We start from the raw sequence: 7622 nt of genomic DNA on the forward strand, positions 1-7622 counted from the left end.
GATATAGAGTAGTTTTAGCGAGAAAACACTCTCTATGGAAGATTTGTAATTTTAGTGGTGTGAAGTTCATTGTAAACTTATCATTTGTGAGTAAATACTTCAATAGTGTAGCTCTGTGAGTGTTATCTTGAGGGATAGTAAAACTTTCTAATTTGACCGAGTGGACCTTGGGGCAAGGAGGAAGTGAGCCTTCCTTTATACACAAGATTGGCTGTATTTCATCAACTTGAAGAAACTTGTTCTATAAATTGATCTACAAGCTCAAGAGAAGTTTGGTAGTCAATTGGTTTGCAATTCTTCCCTTCTTATTTACTTATTATTATCTTATGATCTTTAAATTGCTTATATCTTCTATTTCTCTAAAGTGATTTTGTTCATTGATTGATTGACTCATTGTGTGATCACTTAGAAAAGAGGGTAAATTTCATATTGAGCAAAAAAGTGCCCATAATTTGATTAGATTTTAATCAACCTAATTCACCCTCTCTCAGGTTATTTTCGATCCTTATAATTGGTATCAGAGATTGGTCTCTTAGAGACTAAACTCAAGCGGTTTAGGAGTAAAGATGACATCCAACAATGCTATATTTTTTTAAGGACAATCTGTTATTAGACCTCCTATGTTTAATGGATCAAATTATGTGAGTTGCAAAGAAAGAATGATTATCTTCTTGCAATCGATTGATATTGAATTGTAATTTATTGTTAGTGATGGTCCATATGATGCCTCTATAGTAGATGAAAACACTCATGGATTTAGACCAAAAATAAGAAATGAATTGACTGCAGATGATAGAAATCATCTCACCTTAAATGCAAAAGTTATGAATGTGTTATATAGTGCTTTAGACTCAAATAAATCTTTTAGAATCAAGGGTTATAAGTCAACTAAAGAAATTTGGGATAAATTGAGAGAAATTCATGAACACAGTGAAAATGTTAAAGAACAGAAAAAATCTATCTTGATTACTAAATATAAGTCATTTAAGATGGAACCTCATAAAGATATTGATAAAATGTATTGTAAATTCAATAATCTTATTAAGAATTTAGAGATTTTGGAAAGGAAATACTTCTTAGGAGAGAAAAATAGAAAAATCTTGAATGCCTTGTCTAAAGATTGGGAGAGTAAAGTGACTGCTATTGAAGAGGCAAAAGATTTAAAATTCAATGCCTATTGAATCTCTTATAAACTCTCTAACATCTTATGAGTTGAAGCTAAAGACCAAGGTACAAGAAGAAGAAGATGCAAAAGCAAAAAGGAGCATCGCTCTAAAAGCACCTCAAGATGATGATAACTCTGTTTCACTGGATGATGAAGATATGGATGACAATGAACTAGCTCTCATCACAAAAAGTTTCAAGAGAATCCTCAACAAAAGGAGATTAAAAAATGGAGGATTTAGCAATTCGAATTCCAATCAATTCAACAATACAAGAAAGCAAGAGACCAACAAAAAATAAGGTGACAAATACTATAAATGTAGCCAACTTGGACATTACATTAGTGAGTGTCCAATGAAGAAGAAAAAAATAGGGAAAGCAGAAAGAAAACCAAGATTCAACAACTTTTAATTCACATGGAATGAGTGCAACTCCGATGGTAAAATTGAAGAAGAAGAAGAATTTGCTTAATTGACTTTTATGGCCATTAGAAATGATGAGGTAACAACATGTAACTCTCAACTTGATAGTGATGATGAAATTGATGACGATTTTAAATTTTTCATTGAAAAATTGCATGATAATTTGAAAAAATCTTATGTTAAAAACAAAAAATTAAAACATAAGATTACTTTTTTTCTTCAGGACAATGCACGTCTTTTTCAAGAAAATAAAATGTTGAAAACTGAAATGATTACTTGAAAGAAAGTGAGATTGATCTACAAAATGAATTTGATAGAAAAACAAGACTTTGTGAAATGTTCAAAAAGGAACAAAGTGATTTGAAAAAAAGAATGGATAATTTAAATGAAGTGCTTCAACATAAAAAATAAGATTATTTTCAAGGGAATGAATCAAAGACACATCTTGGCACTCATGAGAAGAAGTTAAATTCTAGTGCAAATGATTTTGTTGTCTATAAGAGAAGACAAGCAAAATTTATTGAACATGTTTATGCAAATAACTCTTTGGTTATGTGTAATTTTTGTTGTTAAAAAGGTAACATGAAAAGTGATTGTTATATGAAAAAGAATATGAAAAGAGGCATAAATACATGTGGATAATTAGAAATGATGCTAACTCTCAAAAACCCAAATCTCTTGATTGAAAATGGTTTTAAAAAGTTGATAGTTTTTTGGTTGAAAATGTTTTTAAAAGGGGCATTGTGGATACCACTCTTTTCACTAAACAAAGTTCAAATGATTTTGTTTTTGTACAAATATATGTGGATGATATTATCTTTGGTACTTCTAATGAGTGTTTGTGCAATGATTTTTTCACTATTTTACAAAATGAGTTTGAGATGAGTATGATGGGAGAGTTGAATTTCTTCCTTGGGCTCCAAGTAGTTCAAACCCAAGAAGGTACGAAAATTGATGAGAAGAAATGTAGAGGTATGATTGTTAGAAATATTTTGTAATATTTTTGATATTTCTAATGTTTTGAACTAAGTTTCCTTTGATGATTTTTGAATGACTAATAAATGTTGGTTGATATGAATGTGGGTCTCATTAATGTTCATTGTTATTTTTGGTATCTTTTGATGTTATTCTTCTGTTATTGGCTGATGATGATTGCCACTACTGTTATTTTTTTTATGGTAATTACTCTCTACTTTTGTGATGATGGAGAGAAATTACAAAATGGATGCTGGTTTGGGTTGCTATGAGTAAGGGGGAGTTCATTTGATGATATTATATGATGGTACTTAATGGTTTTGAATGCTATGAGTAAGGGGAAGTTTCTGCTCATTTTCCTTCTTTTCATCCATTGTTTTGTCGGATACTATGAGTGAGGGGGAGTTTATGCTCATTTGCTCAATCTTTTTCTTTTTTTTATCAATTGTTTTGTCATCATCAAAAGGGGGAGAATGTTGATTTTGATCCCTAACTTTTGATGTTTACAAAATAATGGATGATGCTAATATCTCTTCAAAAATCCTTTCAGCTTTGAAACAATTTGATTCAAAGACAAGAGCATTTGAAAGAAGAAAAAGGAAGATGAAAGCTGTCGGACGCAAGCATCGGACGTCCGATAGAATCCTTCAAAATCTTTGTTTGCTATCGGACGAAAGTACCGAACGTCCGATAGGATCCTTCAAAATCGACGAAAGTTGTCGGACGCTCACAAAGATAATACCGAACGTCCGATAGAATTGAAATAATTCTTCAAACTCTCTGTCTGCTATCGGACGCAAGCATCGGACGTCCGATAGGATCTTTCAAACTCTCTATCTGCTATCGAACAACGGTAGTACCGGACGTCTGATACTCCCAACGGCTAGTTGACTGTTCAGCTACTTTCTATCCCTTGGAAGCATTAATAAAACACTTTTTTGGTCTTGTATAAATAGTACATGGTCAGAAATTTCAAATAACTTTTGCACACTGAAGATACAAAAGGTATAGAGTAGTTTTAGTGAGAAAACACTCTCCAAGGAAGATTTGTAGCCTTGGTGGTGTGAAGTTCATTGTAAGTTTTTCATTTATGAGTAAATATTTCAATAGTGTAGTTCTGTGAGAGTTGTCTTGAGGGATAGTAAAACTTCCTAACTTGACCGAGTGAAACTTGGGGTAAGGAGGAAGTGAGCCTTCTTTTGTACACAAAATTGGTTATATTTCATCAATTTGAAGAAACTTGTTCTATAAATTGATCTACAAGCTCAAGAGGAGTTTGGTAGTTAATTGGTTTGCAATTCTTCCCTTCTTATTTACTTATTATTATCTTGTGAACTTTAAATTGCTTATATCTTCTACTTCTCTAAAATGTTTTTATTTATTGATTGATTGATTCATTGTGTGATCACTTAGAAAAGATGGTAAATTTCATATTGAGCAAAAAAGTGTCCATAACTTGATTAGTTTTAATCAACCTAATTCACCCCCCTCTTAGGTTGTATTCGATCCTTACATTTTATACTACGATCGACCCATTGTGCTTGTAGAAATTCGTCAATCACAAATTTTAATTACTATTTCAATCTCGTGTCCAGATTCCCTAGTTAAAATGGTTCAACCGCTAATGGTGCAAATATATTTTAGACACTTAGTTGGATTTCTGAACATTCCAAACTTTTAATGGATAGTGCCATCTTAAAATTGGAAGTCATTAAAATTTTTTGATAACACCACCTCAATTTGCGCCCACTAACATACATTATTTATGCAACTAGTTGGAAATTTTGTACATCCATACAACAAAATTGTATAATTTATGAGTAAAATTTTTATACAATATCAGTGCACAATTGTTTTTGAACTAGCAAGTATAGATTATGTCACACAATATGAATTTAAATTCAAGATTCAAATCATGCACATGTACCATATACCCATAATTATTAATATAAAAAACAATCGCTACACTGTTAATGCATAAAAAGTTAAAAACTTAGACTCCATATGCACATAAAAAGTTAAAGAGTAAATGGGAATAAATGTCACCAAACTATTACTATTTATATGTTTATGCTACTAAATTTTTTTGGTCAAAAGTGTCATTGAACTCTTAAATTCTACTCTTTTTTATCATTCCGTCTAATTTTGATGTTAAGGTAGATAGAAAATCTTATGCGACGTGCATGCATAAGGTTCTTAGGGGCAAAGTTGTCTATACAAGTCCATAACTCCTCAATGACAAAACAATGGTGAGTCTTTGACTTCTAAGTTTACAAACTGTAGCAAAAAATTTCTCCCTTTTATCGAACTACCAAATTGTTGGGTTTAGAATGCAAGATCAAAGGCGAAGTTGAGCGAGCAAGCAAGCAAATCAACAATTATTTGATAGCAATGCAGTGGATTAAGCAAAATAGGGACGATGTCGTCGATCCGTATCTTCTATGTGGTAAGAAATAGAAAACCCACTTAATTTTAATTTACATGTATCTTGAAGATGTGTAATATCTAAAGCTACAAGTATAAAGTGAAACAATTTAAAGTATTTGAACAACAATTATTGGGTTTAGGAGTGTTGTTATTTGTCTATGGTGGGGATGAAAAGGATAGGAGAAAATGTCATCCTGTTTTTGTCATCCGAATGGGTAATAAAGGATTCTACAATAGCTTAATTTTTTGATAAATTGTGTGCAAAAAATTCAATTCTTTTTGGATATGTGTTTGACTGGGGCTATTGCATAAAGAGAATTTGTTTTTAAATTTTAAAAAATTTTGTGTGAACTTCAATAATGTAATTTAATTTCTGTCATTTTCAATTGGTACAATGCCTGAGAGTTCTTTATTTTTAATTAAACTACACCATAACAGTAGGATTTAAGGAGACAAATACAAAAGTTACATTGGGGGCGAGATTGATTATTTTGATATTTGTGATGCCGAGTCAATGTTAGTGCATGAAATAAATCGAATGGTAGAGAGTTGTGGGCACTCCGACATCATGTTGTATTACTATATTGATCCCAGAAGTGATTTGACCCATAGTCTAATGAAACTTCAAACTGAAGAAAACATTAAAGAATTCTATAGGTGGACGTATAAGTTGATGGAAGTATATTGTGACCACATGACACTTGAAGAAATATGCATGCTTCAGGAAAAAAAAAAAGGCAGTTGGAGGAGAAAACCTTAAACAAGAAGTCATCTATTGTAATAGAGGAGATCAAGGATGATGTTCCAATAGTTACAATAAAACAAAAGATGCTCCATCTTATTAGAGAAAGAGGCAATAGACAGGATGCTTTTAGCACTACATTTTGTGCTGAACCAATTGCTGCTTTAGGATGGAAGCAGGATTGTATTGATGGAGGTGATAGTCATTCACAAAATATCTTGTGACGCCCCCCACTTCTCCCAAGGGCGAACCCAAGGATATCCGCGGGACGCCTGCCCAGCTCTCGCCAGGACTCAAGACAAATCAAATCGAACTTAACGATACATACCAAATACTACGAGTCAAAATAAAGAAAAGTCGCTTCCTTAACTAAATATTTAAATCTTACATCATGTCCACAAAAGATACATCAAGTTCCAAAATGCAACCATTAAAAGTCGACTACACATTTACAGCCCCGATTCCAATCAAAAGTATAATCTAGTCGGCTTTACCAAAATCTTCCAATCCAACCTGTTAAGGAAAACAAACTAATAGGATGAGCCAATACTCAGTGAGGCCAAGAAAACACACATGCAAACACATAATCCAAGTAGCAACAACAATTACATTGTAGGTAAGGCTATCAAATTCGAATAATTCACATTTCGAATAGGAAAAATAAACAGAAATAATTCAAGGATACTGTAGCTCTCAGGAGCTAAATTCCACGTAGTCGAGTCGAAGTCTTGATCACATCTCACGTTGACACTCCGTCAACCACATAAGTATCAAATCCGTAGATACACCACTTTTCTTCGAATCCCGTCACCGTTACACCCCCTTACCGGGCCCGCTCATCAAAGTTTTTGATAATACTCGAGTATATCATGGCAATACTGCACGAGTAATGCCGAGCAAGATCTCTCCAATAGATCATGCTCTACGAATATCTCATGGTTTGCTAAGCTTATCGACCAAGCCCATGCTGGCTCGATTCACAAAGTTAGCCAACGAGTTTTGGGCGTCCCCCGAATATGAATACGAATACGAATATAAGTCGATGAGCAACGCTCAAATCGACAATTCCAAATAGGAATCACAAATACGGATCACATATACGAATCACAAGTACAAATCACATCCACATTACCATGTACAAGTCGGATACGAATTCACATAGCAAAATTCGAATATAATTTCATTTGAAAGAGAACGAGTGCGATAAAGTACACCCTCGTCTCAAAATTTCAAATTTACATAACGGATAAGAAACAGATAACCACTTAACAACAAGTTCATGCACTTGACACTCACAGTGATTCAAGTAGTGAGTTCAAATGATGGTTTAGGCGTCTCCCGTGAGATCCTCTGGAAGGTCCTCTTGAGCGCCTGAGCATTTAATAGTGAATTATCATTCACACATCCCAATTATCAAGGAAGATTGTGCACTAGTACAATCTGGGGAAATTTCATGAAAATGAACCTCAATTACTAGTAAATCGAGGTTCAAGTGGAGTTTCTTAATGTACAAGAGCAATCGAGTTTTGTTATCTTGGAAATCAAGCATAAACGTTGAAGTATTATCGAAGGAATAAGGAATACTTGAAAAACTCCATTTCCTTGAAATTCAGAAAATTTCAGTTTTGATACGATATTTTGAAAAAATCGTATCTCAGATTCCACATGTCGAAAATTGGAAAACTTGGTACCGTTGGAAACCTCTTCCAAAGTACTAAAAGTTCTTAGAAGACACTTTTCCATGAATCTAAGTGGAAGGTGTTCAAAAATGAGCTTAAAGTTGCTGTTCCAAATCACCCAGGATTGAGCCGGGGTTGGTTTTTTGCTAACTTTGAAAATTCAGCAGAATTCACTCGTTACAAACAAGCCCTTGAAATTTGTAGCTCAATTAG

This window comes from Coffea eugenioides, chromosome 9 (assembly GCF_003713205.1).
Source record: "Coffea eugenioides isolate CCC68of chromosome 9, Ceug_1.0, whole genome shotgun sequence".
NCBI lineage: Eukaryota > Viridiplantae > Streptophyta > Magnoliopsida > Gentianales > Rubiaceae > Coffea > Coffea eugenioides.